This window comes from Myotis lucifugus, unplaced genomic scaffold, assembly GCF_000147115.1.
Source record: "Myotis lucifugus unplaced genomic scaffold, Myoluc2.0 scaffold_194, whole genome shotgun sequence".
In the NCBI taxonomy this organism is placed as follows: Eukaryota; Metazoa; Chordata; class Mammalia; order Chiroptera; family Vespertilionidae; genus Myotis; species Myotis lucifugus.
The window spans coordinates 721,258-731,016 of NW_005871242.1; positions in this window are offsets into that span (position 1 = coordinate 721,258).

The following is a 9,759-nucleotide window of genomic DNA, read 5'->3' on the forward strand; positions in this document are numbered from 1 at the left end:
TCATTGTGTCTTTGCTGACTTCTGAAACTGAGAGCAAGACTGTGTTAAAACAGATTCTCATAGGACCAGGGAGGACAAAACAGCCTGAGCGTAAAAGCAAAATGCGGCTCAGACATTGCTAAAGCCAAAGACTAGTGGATTCTATAAGACGCAGTCATCCTAACGAAGGCAAGTGCGGTTTGCGAATGGCTACCCTCACTTGCATTCTTGATGACAAACTCTTTATATTCATGTATCCACTAACTCCATCAGTCATTGGTTCAGGGTCGATCCCAATAGGCATGAATTCATCCCACATTTAGACTTAACCTCATGCAGATCAATTATGCTCCAGCACCCAGAGAAAGCCCTCGTGCTTGCTGTTTGAAGCAACTGAAAATTCAGATAGTGTATGCTATCAAATGGCTGGTTAATCTCCTTGATGGATGAAACTGCATGCTGTGTGCACTGTGGTACAAGCATATGGAACAAGGAACTGGTGTACAGGCTTTCAGCGGCCGTGGCAGCTACATCAGCCTTGATGCGAGGGACTCCATGCTTTTTTTTTTTTTTGAGCATATATTTTTTTTATTGCTTAAAGTATTACAAAGAGTATTACACTCCATGCTCTTGATCACAGGCATAGCCCTCATCTCTGCAATGCTCTCTGTAATGATGGCTATTCTTTTTATGGGTCACATTCATTAGTATAGATTTAGTCATAACAACCTTTAAAATGTTTTTGTGTTTGTAGTTATTTTCCCATTTCATTGTGTATAATACGTATTTGCTGCTTCTCACTTTTCCCCTTCGCGTACCTTTCTGACTCATCTTCTTTCACAAACCAGCTGCTGGTTCTGTTCATCTCTACTGCTAGTTTTCTTCTTCCATCTCATTAATCTCTGTCCTTATTTTTGTTTCCTTTTCTGATGTTTGTTTGTGTTGGTTCCATTGCTCTTTTTCCAAACTCTTCAGTTGAGCAGTTAGCTGATGGTTTTTAACCTCTTTTAGTTCCTGTTAAACATTTAAGATTATAATTTTACCAAAAGTAGTTTTCAGCTTTTCCACACATTTTAACATGTAGTGTTTTTGTTATCCTTTAATTTGAAGCATTTATTAATGTTCTTTATTTCCTCTTAAACTCAGGCTAACAGTAAATTTCCAAACATAAGTCTTATGTTATAACTTTGCCATTAATTTCTAATTTTACTGAATGAACTACAATTTCTACTTCAACCAATCCCAAGCTGCAGGTTCTCAGGGACACTTCCTCCCCTGATCCTCGGCAGTCCCAGCAGCATTTCCTCGTTCTCTTCCTGTGTGGGCTCAGCCCTCCCAGCCTGGCTCATGGAAGGGACTCACTCACACTCCTGCAGGCTGTGGGCCAAACACTTCATGTCCTGTGTCCCCAGGGCCACGTGGCATCAAGCAAAGCCACCCTGGATGTCAGCACCCCTTTCATTCTTAGCACCTGAGCACTTCCCTTCCTCCTCCTCTTCCTCCTCCTCCTTCTCTTCCTCCTCCTCCTCCTCCTTCCGTTTTTAAAATATTTTTATTGATTTCAGAGAGGAAGGGAGAGGGAGAGAGGGATAGAAACACCAATGATGAAAGAGAATCATTGATCAGCTGCCCCCTGCATGTCCCACAGTGGGGGTTGAGCCTGCAACCTGAACCCTGTCCTCTGGCCTGAGAGGAAAAGATTTGGCTATCACACTTATTCCAATGGGTGGTCTGTCCTTCCTAGGGATGTTTATATTTTCAAAGAGGTCCTTAGGCATGGGCAATGTAAAGTTAAATACTTGCTCAGCTAACATATAGGATACTGAAAGATTGGGGGTATTGCTTCTCTTTATTTCAGATGTATCCCTTGAATTACCACCCATATTTCCTGTAGATAATGAAAATCCTACTTGTCTATTAATCTTGCATCATTAATTAATTCACTCTACTTTGAATGAGTCACAGTCCCTGCACTCAGTGTGTTTCAGGTAGGCTACGCTAGGCTATGATGTTCTGCAGGTTAAGTGTATTAAATACATTTTCACTTACAATGAATTCATCTGGATATAACCCACTCAAAAGTTGAAGAGCTCTCCTCCTGCTGTGAACAGATTTTATTATTCCTTTGATGTGTCTCTGAGTCCCAAACCATTAAATAATTAGTGACCTGGATGAGCACTGTTTTAAGACTCATTTGCTATTTCTTAGACTAGAAAATGAAAAGACTCCCTTTCCAAATACCGACCAGCCTTAAGGAAAAGGCCAAGTTAATCCTGCTAATGTCAGCACTGTCACTGACTGTGGAGGAAGGCAAGGATCTCAACAGTGATGTCTCTCCATTCAGCATGGCCCCACTGCTTTTTTTTTTTTGAGGGGGGTGGGTGGGAGGGGGTCTGGGCACCGGATCATAACTAAAGCCTGGACTCTGAATTTAAGAAACTAGTCCATCTCTGCAAATTGGCCCATTTTACTGATGAACAAACTGATGCAGAAAAATGAAAGCTCCCTAGATGTGACCTTTTCTTCCCATTATACAACAGTAACTGTAGGGTCAAGACTAACACAATGGCCTTTGAAGTGTTATGCTAGATGCTAGGAGTATGCATTTAAATCATCTATGGAACTTAAGAAAACACATGTGCCCAGATCCCACCCAGACTGATCACTCAGAGCATTGAGGGGTGCAATCAAGGAATGTTTTTTTTGTTTCAAACTCTAAGGGTGATTCTGATGAGTACCTTTGATTAAGAACCATTAAACACTATCATACCCTTTACTTATACTTACATTTTTGGTTTACTTAGTTTGTTTGTTTGTTTCCCCCTTTAAGCAAGTCCAGTTTCTGTTAACACAGCATATCTGAAGCCAACATTTTGGTGCTTCACCAGGATTATTCTCAAAGCTTACTTTGGCCAATTTACCCTTTCTTTCTTCAGGATTGCAGAGCTAGGAAGGCTGTATGCACTGATGTCCCACTCGGCCTCTATTGATTGCCTCGTCTGTGAAAAGATCACATGACCATGCTTTTGGATTCCAGGATGACATCCTGGGCATGCAACACTGTCCTCAATCAAACCCAGCAAGTAAGGTTTCTGTTTGGACTGTACACTACAGGATATGCACCTGGTCCCCAAGCCAGCCCCGTCCAGAGCCTCTGTAAGCCTACAGTGCCGCCTGCTGGGAGAACATTTTATTTCATGCAATTTTAGTAAATTGAATGTGTTTAACCCGAAAAAAATACAAAAGCAGTGGTCCAATCCCATTCGGATAGGCAAACAGAAGGCCAGTCTCTAAACTAAAGGGAAATTCCACCAAAAGGAGAGAAGGATGAGAGGGGTGGAGAGAGGGCGGTAGGAAGGAAGGCACGTGTATTACGGCACTTCCGTTGGGCAATCACTATGTTAGCTATCCTACACATGCTATCTCGGAAGCTAGTGCACAGCCAGACAGCTTCATGAGATGCCCAGGAGTAGCAGAACCAATATTATACAGAAAATATACACCCACTAAACAAAAACAGGAAAAGCGAGATATGAGAACCCATGGACCTGCTCCACAATCAATAAACACTACATTTTATGCCAACGAGAGGTTGTAAGCCAATCAAAACAGCTCTCTGCTCAATAAGTCTTACTTTAAATAACTACAAGGAAGTTATACAGCCCTAGGACCTAGCTAGAAGCAAAATGATGGGCTCTGACAGGTTATCAGGAGGGAAAAAGAAAGAAACTATTTCAAGAGGAGTCATCCGGCAAGCAATGAGAACAGCTATTTTGCACCTCGGAAAATTTTAATCTTGGGATAAGCCAGAAACTTATTTTTAAAAATAAGACACAAGTAAAGATCCTGGGGATTTTAATCTGGATTTTTCAGTTCTGTGGCTGTCAATAGCCCCTGCAGCCCCTAGTGGGGGGTGGCATCACGGCCACCATTGTCACCACAGCAGGGATTTTTTTTTTTTTTTTGACAAGGAGGCTGCTGTGTCTGGGTTTAAGTATAGGAATGTAAAACCTGGCTTTGAAAAGCGAAAATGTTTTCCTTCCTCGTTGCCCATCTAGTGAAGTCCTCACTCTGTTTATTCTTTTCGATAGCATCCATTTCCTAAGTGCAGCAATAACAACGTTACTGCTAAAACAAGTCCCATAATGTCATTGAGAACAGAGTGGATTGGGGAGGGGGAAATGTCAGAACTCTCTTAAAAAGAATGTTGGCTCTTTAACGCACACCAGGAAAGTCTAAAGTCTTTCGAGGGCTATTTCAAATTTCTACCGAGACTGAGATTTCTGTGAAGCCCCTATTCTCTCCAGAGCTTTCCACACCCAGATGTTTTGAAAGAAGGAGACAAGTTGAGAGTTCTTGCAGTCAAAAAGCACCTTCTTGAGAAGAATCGGTCCTTCCTTGTTAGGATCTGAATTGATCCGAGATGGTCTTCCAGATGCCAGGTGGCCTGGATAATGGTTGTCAGATGGTCTGGACACAAGAACATTCTTAAGTTCTTCACATGCACATTCTTTCCTAAGTTCTTCAGTGGATTATCTATAGGGTCTCTCTCTCTATCTCTATCTCTATCTCTATCTCTATCTCTATCTCTATCTCTATCTCTCTCTCTATCTCTATCTCTATCTCTTGCCAGGCATTGATGCATAACTGAAATTCAGAAGTTTAAGTCCTCAGGCTAGCCAACGTAAAATAAAATCTATGCCTCATGTTTCTGCCCATTCTGATTTAAGTAATTTTGTTAGTTTGGTTTTGGTGAATCCATAGCCAAGTGGTGAATCCATTTTGTTTCTTCACCACTTCCTCCGGTTGCTTCAAAAAGAAGATGTGGTGGGTGAGGGCAGGCCCTATCCCAAAGGCCAAGAGGGCCTGATGCCTGGGGGCAGATGTGCGGGAGCAAACTGCAGGGGAACCCTCTGTGACAGCCTCCAGGTGCCCTGGGACCATCCCCTGGTTTGGCACCTGAGGGGATGGACCGGATGGCAAGGACACCTGGGAGACGCACAGCGATGCCAAGGTCCACCCCAGTTCCAAAACAATCCTCTGCTCCCCTGAAGCCAAAGGTCAGGGGAACTCCTTAGCACTGCCATCCTAGGCATGCCCGGAAGTCCGCTGATGAGAGACACCTGGAGGCCAAACCCCCACGAAGACCCAGGTCCTCCTCCACAGGTCCATCGGGGCCTGATTCAAATGACCTTCCCCACTCTCCATCAGAGTGCAGAGCGGGGAGCCCCTAGCTCCAGGAAGACAGCCTGCAGGCCTGGGGCAGTCCCCATTCACACAGGCCTAAAGGTCCAAGGTCCGGGCAAACGTAGTGACAGACTGGACCACAGGGGGGAACCTGTGGGGTACACACTTCACTGCCTGAGTCCAAAACAGACCAGTTAATTCCCCTGATGCCAGATGAGTGTAGCATAAATATATGCCACATATGTGTATATACAGTGACCCTTGTCAAATATCACAGATAACATTTGCTTCCTAAAATGCATTTGTCTCTCGGTATCTGCAGGGGATTGGTTTCAGGACCCCTGTGGATACCAACATCCTCGATGCTCAAGTCCTCTATAAATGGGTATAATTCAGTGCATACAGTGGCATCTGCAGACTCCCATCCGCCAATCGAAAATAGAGCAGGTATTTATTGGAAAAAATCTGCGTATAAGTGGGCTAAGTTCAAAACTGTGCTGTTCAAAGGTCAACTCTGTACGGAAATAAATGTGCAATAACAAATATAGCAATAGATAGACTTCTTAATTACAACACGGAGTTTAATATTTTTTCTCCTCTGGTTAACTTACTGATTAAGTGCCTACTTTCTGGAGCTGGCAGGGTGCTATGAAGCTCTCGGCCTCCTATATCCTTATATCAATGGTGGCTTTGGAAGCTGTACAATCCTTTGGAAAGCAATTTGGCAATATGTATAAAGAATCATACCAATATTAAAGCACTTTGGCCCATAATTCTACCTCTGGGAATGTATCCTAAGGAAATAATCCAAACTATAAGGAAAACCATATGCTCATAGATGTTCACTGCAGTACTTATAGTGAAAAATTGGAAGCAATTTAAATGCTAACTAATAGAGAATGATGATCGTACACCATAGAAGGAATATTATGCAGATATTAAAATTACTGCACCACAATGCAAGGCTCTATTGTTTCAACTAGAAAAAAAGCTTAGAAGCAGATGTTTAAAAAATTACACTTTATGAGTTAAGAGAGTAGATGACTTTCTCCTTGCTAAAGGTTCTGTAATTTTCCTCTACTATAATATAATGTAAGTAAAATTAGAGCATAATCGAGTTAGAAGAGTGTGCTTTGTTCTTTGTGATTCAACTAAACCACATCCACATGAAAGGCAAGAAGTATTGGCCAGCCAGGCATCACTATTCACTTGTTAGTTGTTTTTTCCTTCATTGCAGACACGGTGTCAAAGAAGAAAACACATTTTGAATGTCTTGAAAACCAAACTTACTAAATGTTTAAATAAAAACATTCTATCTCCAGTGGCCACTGCACCGAGCAGGCCAGGCCACACACCCACTCCTACCAAGTCAATCCCCAGGGCTGTGCTGCCCTGGGACCTGCGGTGGATTCGGGCCAGGGCACTGTCTCATGGGATCTGAGCTTCCTTGTTCACTAGGGATATGGGAAGGACCCAAAGGAGAATCACAAAGGGATAGAGGCCACTGTTTAATCTCACTACCACGTCCTCCTCATCAAAAATATCACACTGAACTGTGTGTATTTCCAGAAGCCATCTCAAATTCCTACAAGGATAAAATGATTATCTATGTGAATAAAACATCTAGATTTTAAAAATAAGAATTTACTCTATGCCAGCAACTATCAAAAACAGTCTGGTGGGGGCTGGGTGGCAGGACTCTTAGGCAAGCTGCCTGTCTCCACAGGGGCCTGACATTGGGTACGGAAGACGGGGCAGTGAGGAGGGTGTACAAGAATGGGGACATGACGGTAAACCCAGAGACGAACAAATGAAGATCAAAGTTCTACTAGATAAAGGAGAAGAAAACGCAAGAGAAGAGAAGGGACAGGGAACTGTAGGGCTGGGAGAGATACTAACATAAAAAAAGACATTCTTGTGAGGGCAGGCTACCTATGGACCATAGAATGTGCAAGATACAAGAGTACCATTATAAAATAATTGGTGTTTGGGTTTGGCTTCATGTTCCTGCTTTCTGTTTGAGGTACTAGGAAACTCCATTTTGATCAAGTGCAAACACATCCTTTTTCATTTTGCTGTGTCAGAAATTTCAATCAAGTCTCAGTGCACAGCGCAGCACTCAGGTTGTCATTTCTGTGAGAGGCAGGTGATGGATGGGTGCGGCTGACTCAGGTCTGCAGTGTGCTGAGCTCTGTGGCCGCCCTGCCAGTGTGGGAGCCCATCAATCTTGGCCCTGGCTGGCACATTCGGCCTCTATTTTAGGTTGCCGAATATGGCTTTAGTCCCGGCCAAAAGATTACTTGAAAGCATAAACAGTCACTAAAATTATTCTGTTGTTTTATTGCTTGAATGATGAACTAAGATATCATTCCTGAAGGATGTGGCCTGGGTTTTTATTACCATGCAGATAAGATACGGTTACTTCATTCTGCTGTCAAATTTAAAAGCTCTGCTCTCTTTTCCAAGACAGAGACACTAGGACAGGGACATCAGCGAATTTTTTGAAGACCATGTGGGAATTTCTGCATCAGTCAGTCAGCATCCCTTGGGCACCAACTTGATGCAAGGAACTGTGCTGGACAAGGCAAGTTAAATTTGTTATTTCTGTATAACAGAAACCCAGCTTCCAGAAGGCTCAGATTGAGCATCCTAGAGAGATCGGACAGAACGTCAAATAAAAACAAGAGTTCAATAACAGTGAAAGTCACTAACATAGATTGATTGCAAGGCCCACATGATTCCCCACCCAATTCCCACCGCGTACCCTGCCCAGTTCTCCCTTTCCCTCCCTCTGCCCCATCATTCTGGCCACCATCCTGTTCCCCGATTATGTCAGGGCCCTCTCCACCCTCTGAATGCTCTTTCTCCTTCATATTCTTTAGGCTTTTCCCCACATTTCATGCTCTGAGGAAGGCATTCCCAGCCATCCTATCTACATTTGCATCCACTTTTCTTATATTTCCGATTCCCTGCTTTGTTTTTGTCCTCAGCACTTACTATCATCTAACATAATATATGGTGTCTTAATTTAGATTGTTTATGATCTTTCTCCCCCACTAAAATGTAAGCTCTGTGAGGGCAGGAAATTTTGTCTGTTTTATTACTGCTACATCCCCAGAACCTAAAACATGTCCAACACATGCCAGGTATTCCTAAACATTTATCAAATAGTCATCAAATGAATGAGCAAATGGCCCTTGTGTTCCCTGCTCTGTACTACATGCCTTACGTGTCAATATTGAAAGCCCCTCAGCAGCACCAGGAGGCAGGTGTTACTTGGAGGAATCGAAATGCTCGTCCTTAAGCCCACGGCAATGGGGAGTCCTCCCCAAAGGCTTCCCAGGGCAGTGGGAAATTCACTCTGGTCTAAGGCCTTTGGCTCAGAAACACTGGACCAAGTTCCCAAACTGCTAATAGAGTCATTTACAATGAGAGAGAAAACTGCCACCGAACAGCCATGAACACCACACATGATGAAAGCCTTTCCTCTGTAGCCAGACCACATGGGAACCAAACCATCTGCCCATAGCTACATCCCTCCCGCATCTGTCTCTACATTGGGACTGCCCACCTGCAGTCCCACCTGCAGTCCCACCTGCAGTCCCACCTGCAGTCCCACCTGAAGTTCCACCCTCTCGGCCAGGTCAAATCTCCCTCTGCCTGGACGGCACCTGGGGGAGGGCTTATTCCTTTCTTTTGCCCCATTGGACAGCCTGAATCCCCAGATTCCTGCCCTCCTGCTTCCAGTCGGATGCCCGTGGGAGACACCAGCAAGACAACTGGAGGTCCGGAAGAGAACGAGCCAGGGTTATTTCCTGGAATTGCCCACTGAACGCCCTTCAATTTGACAGTGACACTTAAGTCGAGGATGGCATTCCTCCCTCGGGCCTTCCATCCCCGGGTGCTGATAGCTCCCCACTGAGCAGTCTCTAGGTGCTTCATCATCTCTTGTCACTCACTTAGCCCTATCCACACCTTTATAAATAGTCTGTTTATTAAATTACCTTCAATTAACCCTCCAAGTGTGCCATCTGTTTTCTCCCAGGACCCAGACTGATGCTCACTGTCAAGGTTTGACTTGTCTGAACATCAGAGGTTAATCAACTGACCAACTCTTCTACCAGTTAACGGGAGCTTTTCCAGATCAGCACCGTCTGGTAGAGCTTTCTGTGTGGATGGAAATGCCCTAAATTTACACTGTCCAGCATAATAGCCACTAGCCACATTGTCTGATGAGCTCTTGAAATGTGACTAGTGGGGAACTAAGTTTAATTTTAATTAATTTAAATTTAAATAGCCATATGTGACCACCACATGGGATAGCACAGGTTTAGCCACTAGTCAATAACAGCTGGCCTGGTAGTTAGTTATTTGTCCTTCAAATGACATATCTGTGTCTCATATTGTACGGTAGCAATCTTCCTAATCTCCAGGTTTTGGGTGGAAAACTCACCATAGCCCCCAGGACTTACAATACTATCTAAAGTGTTAGACAACTTGCCATCGGGAAATCACATGAAGCAGGACGCCTGATGGAGGGCCTGGCCTGACCCAATGAGCATGTGGGACCCACTCTGGGGCTCAGTGTCAGAA